The 24,809-nt window shown below is 41.2% G+C and overlaps 1 protein-coding gene across 4 annotated transcripts in view; it reads right to left on the bottom strand.

Moving 5' to 3' along the window:
• Positions 1-24,809, bottom strand: part of ZBTB20 (zinc finger and BTB domain containing 20) — a 577,566-nt gene that overhangs the window by 118,357 nt on the left and 434,400 nt on the right. Inside the window, exon 1 of one of the 4 annotated variants that reach the window (XM_067546061.1) lies at positions 24,080-24,104. The exons of the other annotated variants lie outside the window; for them this stretch is intronic. The gene's annotated coding sequence lies outside the window, so the exon portion shown is untranslated. Of the gene's footprint in view, positions 1-24,079; positions 24,105-24,809 lie in introns of those variants that run through there. 4 annotated transcript variants of the gene reach the window in all.

Here is a 24,809-nt window from a genome sequence, read left to right as displayed (position 1 = left end):
TTGATGGACAAAACATACATAATTCTGGAGCTTTTAAATTCTACCTGTCCTGCAGGATGGAAGAGGGGTTTGCTTTTGTTATTAGAGGTATTGTTTTTGTTTTCAACACAAAAACTTAATGTTTTTCAGTGGAATTTTCCTGATGGATCAGGTGGACTTTTAAGGTGCAGAGACTATGCATGTATCTTTGGTATCAATGGCTAGGTAGGGTAGACAGGTGCCACAGACAGATACAAATACCAACTGTAGATGAATGGATGCTGTAGACAGAAAGGCAATCCCAGGGATTATGGATAGATAGGTTCTAAGCCTAGCACAGGGTCTTCTTTCTTTCTAACTACAAATAAGCAATCTATTCATTCTGCCCTGGACTGCAATCCGAGGTGCAGCTAAAATGGATTAATTCCAGTGATAAACAGTACAGTGAAAGTACTGCATGGCAGGCAGGGGAGATATTTATGACACTTCTAAAAACTCTGCTTTTAACAGGTATGGAATAGCCACCGTCTCTGCCTAAAAAATGGAAGTAGGTAACATTACTGCTGCTACTAGAAGATGTTTAACCCTCCAGGCAGTATGAGCACAGGATATCCATTTATCAAAATCGTGGGAATTTGTCGTCCCCCCCAAACACACACATGGAAAACGTATTACATGCAGGAGGTATGGTATGTTCTAGATATACCAAAAATGGGCGTATGGCTGGAGCACTAAATCTGAAAATTCCTGATCCACTTCATGAATATCTGCTGTAGATCACCATTTGCACAGATACCACACAGGTTCATTTCTAAAGTGGGAACAGGGTAGAGAGAAAAAGGGATAATTCTTTATGCTGAAGACTCTTGAGATGTTGATTGTCTATCTGGAAGACTTGCTTTGGGCATCTCCTCTCATACTGTATATTTTGGGTGTTAGTGCCTAAAAAAGAAGCATGCTCTATAAATTAATTCAGAGTTATCTTTTCTACATGTGATAAACCGATCAGCAGGGTTAGCACTAGCTGTATATATGTGCTATACTGTAGATGGACAATTGACAGCTGGCAACATCATTATAACCTATTCCCTCTGCCCTCTGCTCCAAGAAGAGGGTGGGTTGGTCATGTGTCACTTATAATCCAGTGCCCTAGGTGACTCCATCCTATCTACCCCTAAATCCAGCTCTGCCTATCAGCTGCTATCCACTGACTGAGGACAGATTATTAAAAGAACTAATCTGGTTCAAAAGGAGACAGATATACTAAAGAAGCAGACAGGTCATCTGGCATAAAACAGATTGATAAACATACAAGTAAGTCCCCCTCCCTCACATAAAGAAGAGTTGACTGTAGAGAAGTGAGCAGTGTCCGGTTGCTGTGCTACAGGAATGAAGTCATTTTTGAGAAGTGCAAAAGAAAATCTCAGAGAAATACAGTACAGTCAAGATCCCACAAAGGAGGAAAAGATCCTTCGTTTAAAAAAAGGAGCTTCTAGCAATCGCTGTGAAAGAGACGTGCTCTTTTCTCTGGGTCAGTACTAAAGAAGTAATAACCCAAGGAGGTGCTAACTGGCTCTGTGCTGGTTGAAGTGCTGTGTTTCTGATGAGATACAGAGGTCCTGATCACCTGAGTCAGGGGTCCAGTGGAAGAAGTAGTATGCTCTCATGTAATCAAAGACAATCACATAATATCATAATGGCTCAAAGAAATATTATAATAGCACAAGGGGGCCAAACTAAGGTTGCACAGACCACATTAATATTGGCATTTCACAACTGTTGAGTTCTTGACTTTGCAACATGAATCTTATTTTAATGAATTTTTAAATATTTCCTAGTTTTGGAGGAAAAAAAAAAAAGCGCACTGAACAATCAAACTCCATCATGTGGGACCACACTGCCCCTGACATGGCTGGAAGATTGAGAGTCACACCACTGAACTCTAGCACTTGAACTTACGCAGTACTTGGTAGCTGTTGTATGTTCTCATCTTCAAAGTACAACAGCCACCACCGGGGGACGAGAAAGATATTTTGCTAGTGGGTTTCACAGCTATCTGCTGACTGAAGAAGAATGCTGCATCTCAGGAAATCTGGGTTCAATTTCAGGTTCTGAAGGGGAGGGAGCTTTAATGGTTACAGACCCTTTTGCCTTCATCCCCAGCTTCCCCCTATTGCTCCTGTGCCCAACCATGTATCCCACAGCCTGGGCTCTTCTGATCCCCATATTCCCTGCTCCTATCCCCTTCAGTCCTGTCCTCCAATCAAGTCCATCCCATTCCCCATCCTTTTGCCTCCGTCAGCCTGTCCCCTTCCCCTCCTGCTCCTGTCTCCTCCCAGCCTCTTTCTGTTCCCCCTTCTATGATCCACCCACCCCCACCTCTCCAACCTATCCCCATCCTCACCCCTCCCTATACAAATCAGTCTGCTTTCTACTTCTTCTCCACGCTCTCTGGGCAGTGGGCACCAGCAGACTGAATATTGAGAGTACATGAAAAACAGCTTCCCAGCACTCACTTCTGGTGTCCAGTGCGCTTGGCAGCCGGAAGGAGAAATTATAGGAAACAACGTTCAGCACTTGGCTTGACCATGTCTGGCACTCTCAGTGGGGGTGGACCATGCTCGATATGCTTAGTATGGAGCTCGGTGAGGATGATGGCGCATGCTCCATTCAAATGGAATGGGCGGCTAATTCAGCGGCCAGCCTCTAACAAACGTCTACTGAACATGCACACATACTGTTAGAGGTTCATAATTTGGCCATATTCAGGTGGACTTTCATGGGGAAGCAAAAGGAACATCCCTGACGTCAGGATACCTACCTTCCTCCTCCACCACCCTCACCCAAATGTAAGTCCCTGCTCCAAAGCAGGAAGCACCAGAGATTCGCAAAGAAATGTTTGTAAGAATTTTAACATTGATAGAAAAACATGTTATTTCCTACAGTCATTCTCAGAAATGGCTGAACATTTTTTCAAAAGATTCATTACAAGAACCTGATGAATTGATTTCTCAGTTCATTTTCTTAGTACTAGATACTATGGTTGAAATCCTGGGTCTTTTGAAGTCAAGAGGAATTTTTGCCATTGATTTCAGTGGATCCAGGATTTCAACCCTAGGTATATTTCTCCTATGCAACATGTATTTCATTAGCGGAGAATGAGCTCCTGATGAACTGGTTCCTGAATCTGGTATAGGTCCTAGTGCAGAAAGCAGCCCTAGAGGCTCTGCTCTCAGTGGGTCGGATTCTACCCTGAGTTACATTAGTCAAACAGCCACTGATTTCAATCAGAATTTCACCAGTATAACTGAGGGCAGAACTGAAGCCTAAATGCAAGAGGCTAAGAATGGGTCTAGAATTGCACAGCAACTTCATCTCAGGAGATTTTATCACAGTTATTAATTCAGCTACATTCTTATGACCTCTTCCTTTGTTTCGGTCCCTCACTATCTCTTTCGTTCTTCCTTCATATAAATCATTGACGGTGCCTTCGAATTTTTGCCAGAGAAGTGAAATGAAAGCCCAGTGCACCAGGCTGAGTAATGTTTGCTGCTTCTATCCTAATGGAAACAGGTGAGCTACACTGGAGGAAGTTGGAAAGCCTTGATGCATGGTATGCATTCTGTAAGTACAGAATGAGTATAGCATAGTAAAGGACATTCTCATATCAACATAGCCAATGGGTTTCCTGTTAGCAAAGGGCAGGATTTATACAAGGAAAAGCTACCAGTAGCATAGCTCTAAAGTTGCCAACTCCCTAATGTGTTACAAAGATGACCCAAAATGAGGGATGCAATAAAAATAGAAGGGTAGGAGGGAGTTGGAAATGACAGTATTCACTTCTTTTCTACATATAACTTTTTCTATAAGCCCACTGATGACATTTAGCATTTCACATGTTAGTTCACATTAATGGGAAATCACCAAGTCTGTGTGGCACAGAGGAAAATTTAGTTCTAAAAAGAGTGAAGTGCTTTGTAATGAAGGACAGTTAAGAAATAAGAGGAGCAGAAATCTGTCTACCTGACAAAGTGGTGTAACTATATTCTCTCAGGACAATTTGTTTAAATTTATTCCTTCAGACTTTGTTGACTGTGTTTCCATCTAAAGAACTCCATGCAATGTGATTTCTATGCAGAGGTCTAACTTTATTCAGCCTGTTGGAGAGGGCATGGACAGAGACAACCTTCTCAACAACAGGAACCTTTTGGACTGGACAAACTGAAGATCTGTCTACTGTATACCCAAATTCCCTGCCTACAGGCAGGCATTACCAAAAAAGTTATGAAACTCCATGTAGATACCTTGCCTATCCATTCAGGATCACTACGAGCTCAGACTAATCTGTTGACACTCACATCCACGTCAATAAAGTGACAATTGCCACACTTGCTATCCAACCTAAATCTCTCCTGTCTTAGCTTTAGTTTCTGATTACAAGGAATTTATCCTTGTTGTGCACAATAAACAGGTTCATTCCTACATCTTTAGCCTATGTATAGACTTCCAAAACTTACCCCCTTCTGTCCCATAATTGGATCTGCTTTCTAGCACCTGTTCTTGAAGCGTCTGGTACTATCCGTGTTCAACTCCCAAAGCATTTCCTCATAGGAATTTGCCTTCATTCCTTAAAATAGCCATGGTAGCCTTTTGCTGCATCTTCTCCAATCTTATGGAGTGGTTCTATGCTGAAAAGTGACTCAATTAAAATGGCATAATCAGTGCTCCACATTTATTGTCTCTTAGTGACTCCAAATCAAATGTGCTTATTTTTACTGGTAAATTAAGCTTTTTCCAACTTCCAGGACTGCAAACTTACTCTGGGATCTAGGAGTCAAGTCTTTTTTCCCTTCTTGCATATGATCAGCAATAATAAAATCCTGAAGGCCAAATTACGTCCTCAGAAACACCTCCGTAGTCCTATTGCCTTCAACTGGTTTCCAAAAGTTCAGCCTACAGAGACTTTATAAACAATCTAGCTGATGAGACGCAAGAAGAAATAGATTCATACTCCCTCTCTTCTCTTAGCTGTATCAGGTCAAAAAGCAGTAAAAATTTATTTTCATCAGTAAAATGAGAATACCTGACTCTGACACCCAGGGGGAAGATTCAGTAAGTTTCCTTTTTTACAGTCACTGTTCAGGGTAGAATTTATAGAGACACCTAATATTGCACTCTGTGCCTCAAATAAGGCATGGCAAGATGTTTAGACAGTGAAATCATTAACTTCCTTCTCTACCTATCTCTTCCCCATGATTCATTTTTAAAATTTTGTTATTGGAAAATACATGCACAATTACCAGTACAACAGACAGTATTTTTTATCAAAAATTAAAATGGTTAAACAGCACAGCATGTTATATTAACTCCATTTTTCTTAAGAGACTATATGAGCAAAAAGTACAAGATATTCAGTGAGTGAGGAGGCTTAATCTGCTCTCACACTTCCCTGGGTAGGTGACTAAAGTTCTGCTCCAAGAAACTTTAAAGGAAAGGCCTGTCCCAGATTCTTCTAAATGCCCAAGTGAAGTGTGTTCTAGATGTCTCCTGTAATTCATTGCCCTGCTAACACGTTCACAAACCTTATTTGCTGGTCTTGTGAGTGCTATGCATTGTGTCCCCACCTTTTCGTGGGCTTTATTCCATTGAGTACTGATTGTAGTTATTTTAATACTCTTCAGTTAGGACAGACTCTTAATAAAACGGTTGGAACTTTAATAGGTCTGGGGGAACTACATTACTCACCCTCCCCTATAAATTTGCTCCTAGTTGTCTTGCAAAATATTTTAACCTCTCTAATAAAATGTAGAGAGACAGCATAGCTAGTGGTCTCAGCACAGCAGGGGACTTTGACGCAGGCACTCTTGGGATCTTATTTTTCTTTCATAGTGACTTGTTTATCCTTGAGCAAGTCACTTAATCTCTCTCTCCCTCGGTTTCTCTGGGCCCGATTCTCAATTAATTGATCCTTTTGGCAAGAACAGAGGTGAGCAAGGAGTGTTAAGGGGGATTTACACCACTTTAAGGCATATTTACTTTCCTTGGGTGAAAAATCCTGGCCACAGTGAAGTACGTGGTAAAACTCCCACTGTCTTCACTGGGGACAAGATTTCATCCTTTGTATTTCGGGACCATGCAGGGTCCTGTGTAGCCCCTAGTTTAAATTAAATAGATTCAAGGCTGCGCTGTTTTACATTTCGCTTCCAATAGCTCCTTGTAGTTGCAGAGAAATAGAGAATAGCCTTGGTGTAGTGCATTCTGATCATGCCGTGACATGTCCGCAGTCCATCCTCTACACTGGGGGCTGGGAGGAGGGTATAGAGCCCTTACACAAGTTCAGCACTGGAGAGGCATAAAGGGGCCTTCATCTAATTAAGAATTAGGCCCAGTGCCGGGTCCATCTGTGTGCAGTCAACTGCAGGATGAGACCATAATTATAGCAGCTAAGGTAGAACTTTTTATAGTTCTATTATACAGGGCCAGATTCTTATTTACACATAGGCCCCTTTAAATCACCCTGGCAATGTAAAGTGGCCTTAAAGAGAAAACAAAGAGCAATGTTCAGTGGCCTCAGTGTAAATGAGAATCTGGCCCAATATGTTTAGGGAAATTTCCAGAGCAAATACATTCATTCTTGCATAGCACAGTTGATGATAAAGAATTTCTATCCACCAATGATGGCACTTAAAATATGACTATAATAACGTTAAACTTCAAAAAGATAACTATTTTAAAAATGGTATATGCAAGAATGCATATATCTCTATATATAAATACACATACATACACACAGATCTAATTTACTCTGTAAATAAGTGGATATACACATATTGTACATTAGATCTGTACAAAATTAAGACAATTTTTCTGTGAATTTTCACACCAAAATGTTTGCTGTTTCACATGATTTCATGGTCCCCCTGTTTAAATTTTCTGTGAAATTTTATGCAACAGCTATATTTGTAAAGAAAATGTGAAAATCCAAATTTTGAATTTCAAAGACATCTTTAGCTTGAAGGGGTTTATTTTCATTTTGAGATAAACGTTTAAAATTTACTTCTATTTTTCCAATAAACAAATTTAACCCAAATGCTTTAAAATCTGGTTAAAGGTAGATTCACAAGAAACATTTGTATTACTTTCTACATTTCTCTCTGTGTTCTCCTTATAGACAAAAACATTTTTAACACTTCCTCCCCTCAAATTAAAGAATAATCTGTGGGCAAAACACACCATTTCCCAGACCATTAATGAGTCTAGCATTAGTGGGATGGGAGAAAGTACCATCAGTACTGGGGTATTACATAAGACCTGTTAGTAATAGACCAGGGAGTCTAGTCTTAAGATGTGAGTGTTATCTGACCTCTCTGCAAAGCTCAGAAAGAAGAGCCATATGTCCATATATTCATTTTCTCACTGGTGTTTAACATGTCAGTTTTTTCAGGGGGCCTATTTAGAGTGAAAAATGTGTGAAATGTGGCTCAATTTTTTGGCAAATGCAGCTCATTTTCGAGTTTGTGATGAAATGCGAAAAACAAAATCAAATGTCAAGCAGATTTGCTCTTTGATGTAAATAACACACACACACACACACACACATATATATATATGGTCCTGAGCTTGTAAACAAATAGAATCAATTGTAATATTACTACCATAAGCATCAAAACCCATTAAGATCAATGGGTCACATGGCCAGCTGGTGAAAATCAGCATAGCTCTATTGAAATCAATGGAGCTATGCCCATTCAGATCAGCTGAGGATCTGGCTCCAAAGGAAGCACTGTGTCTGAAAAGCATTTGCAAGATTGGGCTCTATATGCTTGAAGCAAGATAATGGCAGGTAGTAAGTAGGCTATGCTTCTTCGGGAAGGAAGGTGGGAAATAATTAACTGAAAATAAGGAAATAATAAAGCACTACATCGCAGATGTCATTCATGCTCAATTCTGGTCAAGGAGGTGATGTGAGGTTTCCCTTTGAGTCAAAGCAATGTAGCAGATAAAAAGGACCTGTATAGCCAGGGGGATTTCCTGAGGCCATTGCAGACCAACTCATATGCCGTTAAGAGGCTCATATTCATGAGAGTGTGGTTGCATTTGTAACATTTGCTCCAGGTCCCCTAGAGCTTTAAGTGCCACATCACAGTGCTGCAAGCACGGTATTGAATGCATGGCACAGGACTAAGCATCTTCTCTTTCTACTTTGGATTTCCAGGAGTCAGATGGTGGGTTCCTGTCTCTTTGTCTTACTTTGATTTGTGAGGGAGATTTTTTCTTCATGCAGGTAGGAGAAAAATTTGACTGGTTTGTATACATTATTTTCTTTTCTGTTGTGTTGTGTTGGTGGAAAGAAGGTTTAGTTTTTTTCAAATAGGTTCATTATTTTTCTGAACTGGAAGGCTTGAAACCTGCCACCAGCAAATCATACCGGCCTGATTCTGCTCTCACCTATATCAGAGTGAATCAGCAGCAATTTTTTCAATGGGATTACTTTGGCTTATAAATTGTGTAACCAAATGCAGAATCAGGCCCATTGAGACAAGTTCATTAGTAAGGTCAGTAATGGTGCAAGTTATATGTCAGGTCACAAAGTGGATGTAAGTGGTAAAACAGGGTAAATTTGCTCCTATTTGCCATTGAAGCTTCTCATAAAACAAGTGGAACTTGCACGCCAAGGGCAAAAAGCCCATGTAACAGAATACAAAACTAACAGGAAAGTATACGATGAAGCCAGGGGTAGGGGAAAAAACCAGTGGAAGTCACACTATTTTGTGACTTACACCTAGTTTTTTTATCCACTTATATCCAATATGTAATTCACTGTATCATTTAGGTCACTGCTGAATTTAGCCCTATGGGTTTAAACAATTAATTATTTCCAGTGATAGAAACTATTTCATTTTAGAAACTGGTTGGATCCATAGATTAGTTTTAGATTAAGTGATTTAACTACAGATGGGTAGGTGTTTGCTCTATATTAGGCTATTGTCTTGGCTCAGCAGGTACAAATTTTTACATTTTAATGTCTTTAATTATTAATCATTTTAAAATATGAATTGGCAGAGCAGCTATCTCCTTGGAACATTGCAGTCAATGTTTTCAAATTCAAACCAATATCCAAAGGTTCTGGTTAAATCTTTTAAGGGATCAGTGATGGGACATGAGCAAGTAATGCTACCTCAAAGATAATGAAAAGAAGGCGGTTTAATTCCACGGGCAGCGCCTTTCAGAATTTATTCTGAAACCCTGGAAGTGACCTTGAGAGGTTTTCTGGTCCAGTCCCCTGCACTCAAGGCAGGACCAAGCATTATCTAGACAAGGGGTGGGGAACGTCCGGCCCGCGGGCCGTCATTTGGTCTGGCCCTGGCGGCGGCGGGGAATTCGGCGGGAATTTGGCGGCGGCGCGGTTTCACGGTGGAGGCGGGGTTCCGGGGGAGGGGGGCAGTGCCCGCCGCTGAAACCCTGCCGCCGTTTGCCCCTTTTTGGCGGTGGGGGGACTTCGGCGGCGGGCATTGCCCCTCCCCGCCCCCCACCCCCGCCGCCGCCATGAAAACGCGCCGTCGCCGAATTCCCCCCCGCCACCGAATTCTCCCCCGCCGCCAGGGCCACCATCAGGCCCTTGACAGAAAAAAGGTTCCCCACCCCTGATCTAGACCATCCCTGACACGTGTCTGTCCAACCTGCTCTTAAAAATCTCCAGTGACAGAGATTCCACAACCTCCCTAGGAAATTTATTCCAGTGCTTAACTACCCTGACAGTTAGGAATTTTTTCCTAATGTTCAACCTAAACTGCACTTGCTACAACTTAAGCCCATTGCCTCATCCTATCATCAGAGGTTAAGAAGAATACGTTTTCTCCCTCCTCCTTGTAACAACCTTTTATGTACTTGAAAACTTATCATATCCCCCCCCAGCACAGTCTTCTCATCTCCAAACTAAACAAACCCAGTTTTTTCAATCTTCAATCACAGGTCATGTTTTCTAGTCCTTTAATCATTTTTGTTGCTCTTCTCTGGACTTTCTCCGATTTGTCCACATCTTTCCTGAAATGTGGCACCCAGAACTGGACACAATACCCAGCTGAGGCCTAATCAGCATGGAATAAAGTGGAAGAATTACTTCTCGTGTCTTGCTTACAACACTCCTGCTAATACATCCCAGAATGAGGTTTCCTTTTTTTTGCAACACTGTTACACGGTTGACTCATATTTAGCTTGTGATCCATAATAACACCCAGATCCCTTTCTGCAGTATGCCTTTTTACGCAGTCATTTCCCATGTTGTAAGTGTGCAACTGAATGTTCCTTCCTAAGTGGGGTACTTTCCATTTGTCCTTATTGAATTTCATTCTATTTACTTTAGACCATTTCTCTACTGTGTCCAGATCATTTTGAATTTTAATCCTATCCTCCAAAGCACTTGCAACCCCTCCCAGCTTGATATCATCCACAAAGTTTATAAGTGTACTCTCTATGCTATTCCAGTTTGACTGTGAACCACTGATAACTATTTTCTGGGAACGGTTTTCCAACCAGTTATGCACCCACCTTATAGTAGGTCCATCTAGGTTGTATTTCCCTAGCTTGTTTATGAGGTCATCCAAGACAGCAACAAAAGCCTTACTAAAGTCAATTTTATATATTTGTGAGGCTCATTTAGTTCATTTATGCACCAAGGCCCCATTTTAGTAGATCACTTAAATTCAAGTTTCAATCCACCGCTACTCAGCAAAGCACTTAAGCAGCTGCTTAAATTTTAAGCATCTCTGCTTCAGTCCCATTAGAATCAACAGGACTGAAGACCGTGCATAAAAGAAGCATGTGCTTAAGTATTTTGATTAAAGGTCCAAGTCATTCTGTGCCTCAGTTTTCTCAGCTGTAAAATGGGAAAAATAAAACCTCCCTACCCCACACAGGTGCTGCAACGCTGAGTTCATTAATCTCTGTGAAGCACTTTGAGGGCTATAGATGGAAGGCATTAGAGAAGTACAAAACAATATTAATTGCAATTATGAACTGCAGCAGAGGATCCACTGATCACCTTAGGGCTCAGGAAACACTTATGCATTTAGGGTACAGCATTGTGCAGTTGGCCAGGTTCCTCACATTCCTTTGAAACTTCAGGTGCTGGACAGTGTAGACCAGACTCAAAGGACCATTCATCTGATCTGGACTATGGTAGCAAGTCCTATGCTTCTATAAAATATTATTAGGAGTGATATTCACAGAAGGGTGAGCAGTGGATGGGACGTAGTGTACATTATGGAAATGAACTAGAAGTTTAGTTAAAGGTTAAAAAGTCTCTTTCCCTCCAGCTGCCATTGAAATGAATGACGCCCATTCTTGCTCTGGCAGAGGGAAGGACTAGATGAGCTAATAGCTCTTTTCCATCTCTAAAGTCTCTGAATCGATGACTAACAGACTACAGCATTTCATTGCAAAAAATATGAAGCTGTTGTTTAGTTAGAGAAGCACAAAAAGAATCCGCAGCAAGTCAGTTTCAGGGTCAGAGGGTTGTTTTGACATTTAAGAAATACTAAAACAGATTTTGGTCTTTAAATTTGTGAAACAGTCTTTCCTGACCTAAGATCTAATTTGCCAAGTTTTAGCTGGCCACAGACTTCTCTAGCAAAGCCTGAATTGTCAGAAAAATAGTGTTGTTGTGGGTCGTCGCCTCCAGATTTTTAAGATGAAAAAATGATGGACTCTTAAGTATGGCATGGCTTCCGACTCCTGCTTTAACACTAACAGGTACACCTCCCACAGTCACTAACTCAAGAGGCAACCCCATTATTGTTACTTATTACTGGACAACGCATTGCCAAGTATTGGGAAACGCAGCAGCTTGAGATGGCTGTTTCATTTGTATTTTCATTACTTTATTCGCAACAAATTAATGAAAATAGGAACATTAGGATTTCCGAATAGATCTGCTCTAATGAACTCATTTTAGCACACAGGAACCCAGTATTTCCTCTTGTTTTTTTATCAGTGTTTGTACTCCTCACATTGCCCTTTGCTCTAAGTACAAATGGAAATCATTTTAACACTGTATCTGATAAATGGGTGGGCAACTGCAGAGCTCAGATAAAACACATTGTGAGATGCAAGCGGTTTGCGACAAGGGCTCCTAAATAACCTGTAAGGTCAAGTGGGTTACATGCGCCTACGGAGCACACCCTTTATTCGTAGGCTTTAGTAAAACAAAATATATGTGAATGCTCAGGAATCCAATTTTCAAATGGTCATCGAGTAACTGTCAAAGCAAAAGCAATTTTCCCAGAAACAAGGCCATGCATTACTCCTTATTGTGAGCTATTTCCATGCCATATTTTCCCCTTTCAAACCCTGTCCTTTTCATGGCTCAAGCTATTCAATGCAAAGGTTGCAAGGTCGTTGGGTTTTTTAAATGGGACAGGAGTAATTCTCTCCCTCACTCCCCACCACACACACACTTGCCACTCGCTAAAAAAACAGCTGGACCAGTTTTGCTCAAGCTTCAAAAAATAAAAACATTTAAAAAAATAAACCACCTTTGAGCGGAGTCCAAATCTGCAAAATTTCAGTCCCAAAGATGACAGTTTCAGGACATTATTAGTTACTGAAAACAAGGAGGATAGACTGACAACCATCTGGAAACCTTCTTTAGAGTGGCAACTGCTGCTCCTGACACAAGAAATCAATGCTCCGATATAGAGATTGCCCTGCTAAGGGAACTGTACACAGTGAAAACTCCTTGGAATGGAGCAAAGCAACAAAGAGTTTGCTGCAATAATTCTGTATCTTGCAGGCTGTATTTATGCATCTCTATTAAAAATGTGCCAGCTCTAGCAAGCTTACAGCATGGAGCAAAGTGTTATAGTTACAGCTGGGAATGTGTCTTTCAGGGATGCTTCACTTACTAGGTTTTGGCTTATTCCCCCTTGGGAGGTTGCACTAGGTTGGATTTGTTTTTTGGGGGGGAGGGGGAGAGGAAAGGAGGACATTCTGTAAATTCTAGTTTGGATTTTAATGAATAGGAAAGCAGGGAATTTTCCAGCCTGTTACTCAGTCATACTGAAACTACTGTCTTTTTGAGGCACAGAAGAGGCTTACAAATCCTTCTGAGTGGGCCTTAAAACTCCTTCTCCAAAAAGGGATTTATCGCCATCAGCTTAGCAAACTCAATTATTTTAATTTTTAATACCTTTTCTCCTGTTTTCTCCATCCATTCATCTCAATATATCACCCTCTGGTTGACCAATACCCAAAATCATGTGATCTAAAGGACGCCAAGATGTCTCATCATCCCTCAGGCTGACACTTCTTGGTGTGGGATGTATATGTACCATAAGGAGTAATAATATAGTATAGTGTAATACTAACACTCAGCATTTTAAGTGCTTTCAATCCAAGGTTCCCAAAGCATTTAAATGTTATAGACCAGAATGTTATGATCAGAAGTTTATTTGCAAAGATGCACAAGTGAAGTTGTTGGAAAAGTGCAGAAGGCATCCTATCCCTCCCTCCCGGAGCAGGAGCTGGCCCTAGCTGCAGTCTTCGTACTCCACTGAGGTACAAGGACTACTTTTGGTGAGAACTGTTTGCAGCACTAGCCACTACGAAAGGGGAGAAGAGGAGGAATGCCATGACCTACCTCTTCAATGTGGCTGGTGGAGCAGGCTGGCCATGGAGGGGAGCATGCTCTACAACCTCTGAAGGGGTCATACAGTAGCCTTGTTCCCCTTAGGTGCCTGGGAGCTCTTGGTGGCATGTGCCTCTCTGAGATGCTCTGCAGCCCTGAACTCCCGTTCTGGTGAGATGCAATTTCACATCATCCCTGATGTGGGGCTGTGGCTTAAATTAATAAATTAGCTGTAATGGTTTAAAGTTTGGGTCTAGTATGAAAGTGACTGTAAAAATGGCATCGTTGGGCTCACGTTTACTGAATCTCAGTGACTCCAGATCAAATGTGCTCAAAATATACATTGCAAGATAGTTTCCTCCCCCTAAATATCAGTGCTGAATACTCAACCTGAGAGTCAAGATTCTGAAATCAAAACGTATGGAACAATTCTTTTGATCACGCACAAGGCAGAATGGCATTCTGTACCCTCCCCCAGAGCTGTGCGTTCTGCAGAGCTAAAAAGAGTAAAGAGCAGGGAAGCCTTATTTTAATCAGTAAAGCAGATAAGGCTCCGTAAACAGAGAGACCAGGCCTGTGGAGTAAGAAGATACTCATTTTGTAAAAACACTTTTCTGAGAATCACTGAACTTTAAGCCTCAGTATTTGTGTGAGCCAAGTCATGATTATCACTATTTTACAGATGGGGAGAATGAGGCATGGAGATGCAAGGTGAAGAGATAATGGTTTAATATCAAAGAGGGACTTCTATTTTAATCCTAGCCCTAATTATATGTCTGAGTCTCAGACCCCTGAACCAACCCATAGGCCATACTGTTTTACTACAGCCAGGTTTGTCTTTCCATTGTTGTACCTTTTCTTCTGTCTGCCCAGTATAATCATCATCAGCATCACATTCCTGTTTATATTTCTGAAAATGTCATGAAAATATTTCTGATTTCTGGAAATAGCTGTGATCTGTCATGATTTAAACAATGCACAGAAAACACATACAGGTCATAATGGCAAATAATATGCCATTTTACTAAAGCATTGAAGCAATTAGGAAACAAAGTCCAGTACAAAGTAACAGAGCAGAACTTTCTCCAGTACAGCTCCTCACCCATGTTTACGTGGAGAGCTAAATCATGGCCAGATCACAGACTTTAAGTCTTCAGAGTTCCCAGATGAGCTCCCCAACCCGGGGCAGAAACATCTGTTGGCTGTGGGGAAACAAAAGGAACTCCTATGCATACACTGGATGGGCCATCCACCAGTCCAAAGAGACTAAGACTTCTGTGGGCACCTGAATCAGCATGTCCATTTGATGATGCATTGGGGAGTACACTGAGTTCAGTCAGCTCTGCAGCTTCCTAAGACACCGCCAAGTATTCTGAACCATATAAGTACATGAGTCCATGTGCCCCAGAAGCCTGAGACAATTCTGTGCTGTCATGGTAGGATGGACCTTCAGATCTAACGAAATGTCCAATAATGTCTGGAAGCTAGTCAGTGGAAGAAATGCCCTGCCTTTCATAGAGTTTATAGGAGTGGTCTTGGATTCTATTTTCTGAACAGGTGAGAACTAACTTTTCCTCGTTGATCAGCAATCCCAATATGTCGAAGGTGGATTGAATCTTGGCCACACCAGAAATCACCAGGCTTTGGGATTGTCCTCTGACCAACAAGTCATTGAGGTATGGAAACATTTGAACTCCTGGTTTCCTTAGGGATGAAGCCACCTTTGCCATGCATTTTGTAAAAACATATAGGATCACAGATAGGCCAAATGCAGGAGACTGCAAATTGATAGTGGGATTGGTTGACCATAAATCTGAGGAATTTCCCTGGCATTGATATATTGCTATATGGAAATATGTAGCCTTTAAGTCAAGGGCACCAGGATCTGGGGTGGGTAATGGATCAGGAAGGCGGGTAATGGATTCCAGAGCAACCATGCAAAAACTTTATTTTCTTTATGTATTTGTTCAGCTCTCGCAGGCCTAATATGGGTCTGAAACCTCCTTTTGCTTTTGGAATTGGCAAATAAGAATAAAATCCCTTTTCTCTGTATAGAGGAGGAACTTACTCTATGCTTCCCAACAAAAGGAGAGATTGTAACACCTGAAGGAGAATTTTCTCATGAGTGGTTCCTGAAAAGGGATGGGGAAGGAGAGCAAAAAAGGGGGTAGAAATAAACCGAAGAGTGTATCCCAATTCCACCGTGCTTAAGACCCATTGGGCTGTAGCGACATGGGTCCAAGCACTTAGGAAGTGGGAGAGCCTGTCAGAAAAAACGGGGTAGGCAGAGACTGGCAAACTGCAAACTGGTAAGCTGCCCTTGATGAGAACGTCAAACTAACTGCTTAGTTTTCCCAGTCTGTCTGGATGAGTAAGCAGTGGATGAAAAACGAGGTGGAGGTCTCCTTCTGTAACTTTTCCCTTTTCTCTGAGAGTGGTCCTCGTGGCAAGGTGTAAAGGAAGCATAATGCAGGACTGCTGCATATGGAATTGCTGCTTCTTTGTGAAAGGAGTGTAAATAACCAAAGACTTGGGCAAGCATAAGTGTCTTTAAGGCTCTGAAGCTTGTCATTAGTGTGCTATGAAAACAGAATCGGTCCCTCAAAAGGAGATCCTGAATGGTTTGTTGGACTTCCTGCAGAAGACCCGATGACTGTAGCCACAAACATCTATGAATTGTAATGGCTGATGCCATGCTCTGGCACCAGAATCTGCAGCATGCAATGCAGCCGGAAGCAAGGTCCTAGCCACCATCTTTCTCTGATCCACTACTGTGAGGAACTCTTTTCTTGCCTCCTCTGGCAACTTCTTGGTAAATTTTGCTACATTGTCCCAGAGATTACCTAGTAACAAGGTGGCGTGGTTCCAGTGGTCAGTTTTGGTCACTAAAATATTAATTCTGCAAAAATGGAAAAATCAATCCCCACAAAATATTGATGCCTGACTCAGTGATTTGGCTGTCCTTGGAGCTAATGGATGGCTGGCATTCTGCAGAAAGGGAATGCCCAAAAAATTCAAGGCAATTTGGACTGACTTTTTAAGAGGCTTATGATTAAGGGAGATCCTGAAGCTAGATATGTCACTTTCCCTCCCCTCCTTTTATCCTAACCCTCTCCAGTTACTTTGTGTATTATGATGAATCTGGTATTTTGGTATATTTGGAAAAAATTAATAAAAATTATAAATAAAACATAGTGTCCCAGAGGCAGAAATCATAATGTCCCAACAATGCTTGCTGATTAGAAATCCAGAGTTGTAGTCCAGCTGTTGAATAAGCTTTTCTGCCAAAAAAAAATCAAGCTCCTTTCCCTTTTTTGATTTCGGGCAGATGCCTGCTGACCATAGCATTCTCTTTTGTATGTAATAATGTCCAGACCTCAGCAAGGGGCATAACACCTCTGCTCAGTCCTTTTAGCTGCTGGAGGCAGGGAAGATAGTGTTTGCCGCAATACTTTTGTGGGCTCCAGAATAGCTTCATTTATGAGGAGTGGCACTTGAGAAGGCCCACAGATCGGAACATATCAACCAATCTGTGTGAGTTCTCCTGAATTAATTCTACCTATGTATACAGGGAGCAAGCCACCTTCTATAAGAGGTCCTTGTGGGCACTGTAAACATTCACTGGAGGTGAGGAAAACACCAGCACTACTGCCTCGTTGAGCGATGAGAAGGAAGAACCCAAGTTCCTCCTGAAGTGGAGGTTTCCAAAATTCCTCCAAAGTAGGATTCACTGAGACAAAATACCTATGATCAACACCAAATTTAGTACCAGGAGCAGCTTCCTGAAGCTCTTGCCATGCAGTTTCATGATGTCTATTGGAAGATGCAGAGGGGGAGGGCATGAAGAGGATCCAGAGGCAGGAGGAAACTCCCATGTGTTCCAATACAGCCATTGATATGGCACAAGAGACCAATTTCTTCCTGATCATGGCTCCATACTAGCTACCACACAAAGGCTCTGCTGGATACCAGGAGTGAAAACTCTTCGGAAGAGAGTGATGGCTTATGTGATATGGCCTTAACACATAAGATTGAACTTCCGACTCAGATGACAAACTAGAGTCGTCTGACCAGGAAGATACAGTGCCTCTTGGTGCCGGGAGTCTGGGAAAGATGGCATCGGGGCAATCACTGGCAGCTTGCCTCTCAATGCCACTGTAGAAGGGGGCATCAGAGTTTCCAGAGGTACCCATAATACCAGGTGCTGAACTGTACTAGGTGCTGAACAGCAAATACATGTAGGTGTGTCAGTACCGGGCAAGATATCGCTTGAAGCCAAAAGGCAAAGCCAGCACTGAGAGACTCAGCAGACTGCATGCTGCGCCATATGCCTCAGTCCTTGCTAGCACAGAGAGCATCTTTGAAGCTGCTGCTGCTGAGTCAAAGATGATGGCACTGCTGAATAGGATGGTGCTCCCTTAGAGGTTGGTCTCCATGGTACCGGTGCTGGAGTCAATGACTCTGCCTATAGTGCTATCTGTACCAGGGACTGCCTCAGCAAGATTACACTCTATACTCCTTCCCAGCTTGTTTCCTGAACTTTGGTGCTGGGGAACTCAATCGTCCGGATGATGGGTCCCTCTATGCAGTCTTCTGGTGCTTCTTCCTTGGAACTGGAGAAGGAGATTGGTGATAAGACTCTGCCATGACAGGAGAAGCACTCCTAAGCAAAGCAGGGGTGGCTCAGTTGCCTCCCCAAAAGGGAATGCTCTGAAGTTGGGTGCAGAGCTGCCTCCATATAAAGGTGCTTTAGTTTGACCTCCCTATCCTTTTAGGTCTGGGTTTAAAGAGCTGGCAGATTTGGCACCTGACCCTGTTGTGAGTTTCTCCTGTGCACTTCAGGAACCTGGAGTGTGGGTCATTGACCAGTATCGGTCTCTTGCATCCATTAAAGCTTGAAGCTTGGGGAATGAGGCATGCCCCAGTACCAGGTGTCGGTATCCCAAACCAGTGAGAGACAATTAACATGGAACTCCACAGTGTCATGTTTAGAAAGTTGTGTTTTAGGATAGAATTGTACTTTGAAGCATTGGACTAGGAGACATAAGACATGGGTTCTAATTCTGGCTCTGCTACTGCCTTCCTATATGACCTTTAGCAAGTCCCTTACATCTCTGTGCCTCAGCTTTCCTATTTGTAAAATGTGAATAATAATACTTCATTAAGTCACAAGGATGTGACAAAGCTTAATTCATTAAATTCTTGTAAAGAGCTTTGAGATTCACAGAATGACATTCTTATGCAAGTTCAAATTATCATTTTATTATAGTATCACATTAACAATGCTAGTATTGAAGCTGAGATGAGACTGTCATACTAAATCCCTTCCATTAGTTGCTTATGCCACTCCAGAACAGTTACCTTTTGGTCAAACACTTGTCTTTATCCAAAAGTGACATTTTTGGGAAAATTTCACAAAAATCCATTCAGCCCATTTTTGTAAAAAACTGTTTCCTGCTGTTAATTTTCCCATAAGCTTTCCCCCCTTAAGTGCGCTTGTATACTTCAAATATGGCTTTGTTTTAAAACATCAAACTTGACCTATGCATAGTCGTGAAAGAGATGTAGCACCTTTGCCATGTTTGAATGCATTTAGTTTTGAAATAACAACTACCTTTTTAGAATTGCTCACTTAAGAAAGTGAGCATATACTTTCTTAAAGATTCCAACATGCTTTGTGCTATGATTTTCAGATTGTAGCCATGAGTGAATCTACTGAATTGTGTGACAGAGAAGAATAGAGGTTAGACATGTAGCCTATTTGAAGTATCATACAGAAATCTTATATAGCCTCTACAGAACTTGGAACTATTACTTAGGTGAGCAATGAACACCACCACCCTTTCTACTGAAACAAACCCCTCTAGAAATTTTCAGTGAGTCATCTGTGAAAGAGTTTATAACATTCTAAAGCCAGCATATCAAAATCAAATAAGTACATTCTGTAAGTGCATGCTGGGATGCATAAATTATTGACATAAGAAGTTGAAACTAAAAGGCCAGCGGCTCAAGGCATGAAAAGAAATGTCCTAGTGAGCTGGATAACCCTAATCTTGTCTGGAAATTGAGCAGGTTTATTATTTGGCTGGGGATGATCTGAAAATATCAGGTATTCTCAGCTTGATGCTCTTCTGTGACGGTAATGGCTTCTCTTGAAGATTTTGAGCCTGATTCTCCATTGTCATTTACATCTTTGCACAGTGGATGTAAAATGGTATCAAATCAGACTGATGGCATTTTGCATTCACTTTATACAGGAGTAAATGACAAAACAAGGTGCCAGGCAGGTGAGAATCAGCTTCTTAATTAAATTAAATTAATTTAATGTGAAATGCTTTAGATTTTGATTTCTTACCTAGTGGACTGATCTGTGGTTATGGTATGTGGTACCATAGTCCTGGGTATATTAGTAATACCTAAACCAGATTAGATTGGATTTGATAGATGACTTGGGTTTTATTCCTGATCCTGTTTTCTCACTCCTACAATGAAAAGGCACATGCATGGTACATAATGTGGGACAAATTGTGGTACTTCAGCCACTGGACAAGATGAGGGCCTCAGATGGAATTCCTCCATCAGGTCGAGGTTACTCTTCCAGGGGTGAATGGCAGCTGCAGCACTGTGCTAGTATGCAACATGTGCTGCTCTCTATCTGGGGTTGAGTTCAACTGATCTGTGCAGACAGCTGCTCCCTACCCACCTCAAGGAGAGTAATGGTGTTTGTAGAGCTAGACCCTTATAGTCCTTGTCCTTCCTGAGCCTGATTCTTCTTTTACTTATGTGAAAATCAAAAGAAACCACTGATGTCAGTGTGTGTGTGTCCTCTCTCCCAATTGTGCTGTTACACAGGTTGGCACAATCTGGCCCTGCATGTACATCAATGCTTTGGCCTTATATGTCAATTAGATTATAAAGTTTTTTGTTTGTGTACTGAACAGTGCCAAACCCATTATTGGTGTTTAGCATATAAATAATCTCCACAATATGATTACAGGAAAAACAACAGTTCCTTCCCATTTTACTGTCTTTTCTAAGTAGTGTGTCACAATGCCCAGCACACAACACGTGATCATGTAGTAAAAGACCTCATTGTAATGAACATACCTTATGGGAGCAGAAGAAAGGTTGCTGGGGGAACCTTAACTCTGAATTTCCTGAGTTTAGTGAGATTAAAATCTCAATTTCAACATTACATCAGCATAATTTTTCGTGTGTGCATATAACGTGGTCTAAACCAGTGCATTGTTTATAAATGCAAATGTACAATTTTCTGTATGAAAGGGCATATTTTCACATTTTGGCAACTATGCTAAATTAGTTCTGATCAACAGTGTCAGATTTTTAACCTCACTAACATAATAAAAAGCAAGTTTAAAAAAAAACACTGAAAAAATAAACCAATCAACCAACCCTATGGTACATTATGTTCTCTGCAGTTCTGATCCTCAGCATCAAGACAAAAGGGACTGAGACTTTGTCATTTGCTAGCTGTTAATAATCAGGAGAAGATCTGCCAGACAAGCTCTTCGAGGGCTGTGTCTGTCTGGGCCAGGTAGATGCTGCAATACACAAAGGACTTCACACGGGGAGAAAGAAAGAGTGTTCATGGACAATGATGCAGCTTTCTTAATTAAGATTTTCATTACTGATACATACATTAAGGTTTTGCAAGGGCCCAAGCACTCTCATGTACAGGTAGATGTCTCTGATTCTATCGTAAACCACTAGACACACTTTTGCAAAATCATCATGAACGTTCACCAGCTGAGGCTCAAAATCTGCTCACCTGCCCTTTGCCACGAAGACAATGAAAAACAACAAACGATATTTCATTTGCCTATCAAAAATGAAATTAATCCTCCCTAAGTGAGCAAACAAATGGAATTTTGCAAGACTGCACTACAGCATATTGAAATGGATTCTGATCTCAATTACACCTGCTTTATGCTGGTGTAACATCAGAGGCTTCAGTAGAATTATTCCTGATTTATATTGGAGCCATTTCAGGAAGACCTCGACCAGGACTATTAAATGTGCCCATCTTGAAAATTCTGCAGTGGGTGAAAAGTACTAGATATCCTACTGTTAGGGACACACAGGTTCCATAAAAGCTAGATGTTGTGGTGCGCCCTTATATAAAAGCAAAAGAAGAAATCTTATAGTGCAGTTACAGTTTCTACATTATACCAGATATCAGAAATCTGACCTCTCTTTTGCAGTAGTTTGCTTTGTAGCTACATTAATCATCTTGTTTTGTGTGTAGACTGGGGGAGGTGTATGAAGAGGTGGACTTGGAATTTGAATCCAGATGCATATTAAAATTTTGCAAATGGTTTCTAACTTTACAAGTGGCTGAAACAGAACTATGGACATGAATATCCCTGAACTGTACAGTGTTTGCAATCTGTATCTGACTTATATATTGTGGCTTTGGCCTATTCTGGCATGGGAGGCTTTGCTGTCTCAAAGAATCAAGCTATACACCATCTGTTTAACAAGTCAAAAATTGGAAAACAGGAATCACAGGGTCGACATTGCTGATGTCATAAGAAACAGGAACCATCTTATTGAGAGGGTCAAAATCAGACGTTCATGCGTCCTGTGAGTATCACCAAAAAAAATTACTATGGAGTTGTCCTAAAAAAATCTGGTGTTGGTTGATGGGCACTCTAATGATTTGAAAAGTATTCCCTGAGTACACAAGTCAGGGAGAAAAAAAGAGAAAGGCAGAAGGAAGTGGAAGTGAAAGAGAAATTGGGACGAGGAACACATTGTTTCTTTATATGCTGTGGATCTTTCATCTCTAAGAATTCCCATTCTCAGCCCCTAAATAAAGCAACTGCCATGAAGTGTGGTCTGCAAATGGATCATCAGTGACACATGTACAGATGTGTGCATCTGTTTGATTATATGTAGGCAGCCAAATGGTAGATGGATTTTTTTTTTTTTTAAAGTAGGAGAGCTAGATGGGCAAAGGAAATTGCTGAAACACTCCTAAGAACTAATTTTTAAACATGGTGCCTTGTATAGGACACCCAGAATAAATTTAGAGGCTCTGTCTGGCACTTAGGTCTTTAAGTGGGTTGTGTGTACAAGTGCCAATTTGAGCATCAAATGTGAGATCTGGAGCTCCAGTAAAGGCAGTTACATCTGCAAATGGGGTTTTTCATGGTAATCAGCACTCAGTGTTACTTGTCTTTACTGCCTCTGTTTTGCTTCATGTCTGCAGTATAAATTACACAGAGGAAGGTGTACAATATGAAATTAGTCAGCGCTGACTGCACTAAGAGGGGGGTTTTGGTTTGTAAAAATGCAGCGGCAGCATTAACAATGTACTCAAGGTGGCGGAAGGGAATCTCCTTGTGCAATGGTTGACAATATAAGTAAAGAACAAATGCCAGATCCACCAAGATAATTTCCCACCACAGTGAAGGCACCACTCTGAAAATTACAAGACGGCCCACAGTCAAACCACCTGGTGCTGTGATCTCATCAGCTCTAACAAACTAGGCTGGTTTCGTGTTTGAATGGAAGATCTCTATGTTACTGCAAGAAGCGCTGCTAGTGATTCAGCAAGTGGCCCTCTTCCATCTGAGTCTAGTAATGAATGCACCAGTGTGATGTAGAAGAGGACTGGAAAATTAGATTCTCCCTCTCTCTCTTTTTCTTCCTTCCTTTGTTCCTTCCTAAATATAAAACCTTTATCCACCTTGAATTTTCCAGATTCAGATCCAGATTTTGTAGCTGTAGCCTGTTATGTCTCTATGCACCAGATAATCCAAATACCTTCAATAAATTAAATTACATTACTTAGATGAGAGATAACATGCAACAATGATCTCCAGGGCGCACCATGGAAGTGCTCCTTATTCCAAGCTGGTGTCCAGGCCACTCCCTCGGTTGTCTCATTCAAGTTCAACAGACCCAGTTTTGGGCTCCACAACCCCGTGGGGGGTTCAGAGAAACAGTTATAGACATCACAGTCCATAAAACTACATACACTGAAGAGCCTATTGCTACTTTTCATCCTTGCATTGACTGCTAGTTAACATTTGCTATTATCAATCGTTAAGCAATTTGAAAATTCACACTTAAACTAATGCTGTAACCAAAACCTTGGAGCACACATTAGTTCCCTCTTTTGAGTGGATTTCTGCAAGGACTTCCTGGCTAGATTATCAGAATCTATTCTTCCTAAATTGCAATAGGTAGAAAAACATGAAGCTCATCTTATTTCTTCGCCCCCCCCCCCCTTATAAAGTATAAAGGGGTAAAAATATTAGGGGTATGGTTTTCAAGAATATCTGGAGTTCTATAGATATGGAGGTGCCACGGATTATTAGATACAGCCTAATGCATAGAATTCCTGAATAGGATTACTTACAGGTTAAAAACCAATATTCTGGGCCTTAGAATTCAAACATACTCTTTATTAATATATACACACACACACACACACAAGCATATATAAACCTGTGAGATTCATGAGGGATGATTGTTACAGCAGATGTTTCCTGTTGGGGAATCAATAGGGAAGAATGCTTGTGGGGGAAGAAGGATCCACTGAAAAATATTATCTTGAAGAAGTTGGTCCTCCCAGCTGTAAATAATTATGCCTTCACACATAAATCAGGTAAACCAAGAATGCACAGATATTAAAGGAAATCTCATCAGAACATAAGAAATGACACCAGAACATATGGTTCTGGGAGAGGATTTTTGGCAAAGAAAGGTCTATTTCTCTGAAATCCCTATATAATGACAGAAATTTTGGAACTTAGCTGGAAAATGACACGGAGTCCACCAGTTCCAGTGCAAGAGAGACAGAGCCAGCTCTTTAGCTTACATCGAGGGTGGCAATATATCTGTTCTTTTTGTATTCTGTATAGTGCTGTACTCTTTCTGATTGATAATCTTTGATTAAATAATTTCAAATGGGCCTGTTATTCAACAATCGCGAATCATCAACTTCAGACATGCAACACTGAGGACCTCTGTTCTCATGTCAGGACAGATTATGTGTCTTTTGTGAGAGGCAATGTGATCTGGTGGAGTAGGAGTCAGTAACTCCTGATTTTTAGTGCTGTCTCTATCACTGACTTCATGTGTTGCATTAAGCACATCATCAATGCTATCTGTCTCAGTTTCCTCATCTGTAAAATGGAGATAATGATACTAAAAAACTTCACAGGAGTGGTGAGAG

This window comes from Emydura macquarii, unplaced genomic scaffold (assembly GCF_026122565.2).
Source record: "Emydura macquarii macquarii isolate MOO-44397 ecotype Brisbane River unplaced genomic scaffold, CSIRO-AGI_Emac_v2 contig_1119, whole genome shotgun sequence".
Lineage (NCBI taxonomy): Eukaryota > Metazoa > Chordata > Testudines > Chelidae > Emydura > Emydura macquarii.
Note: the sequence above shows the minus strand (reverse complement) of the source record. Positions and strands in the feature narration are given on the sequence as shown.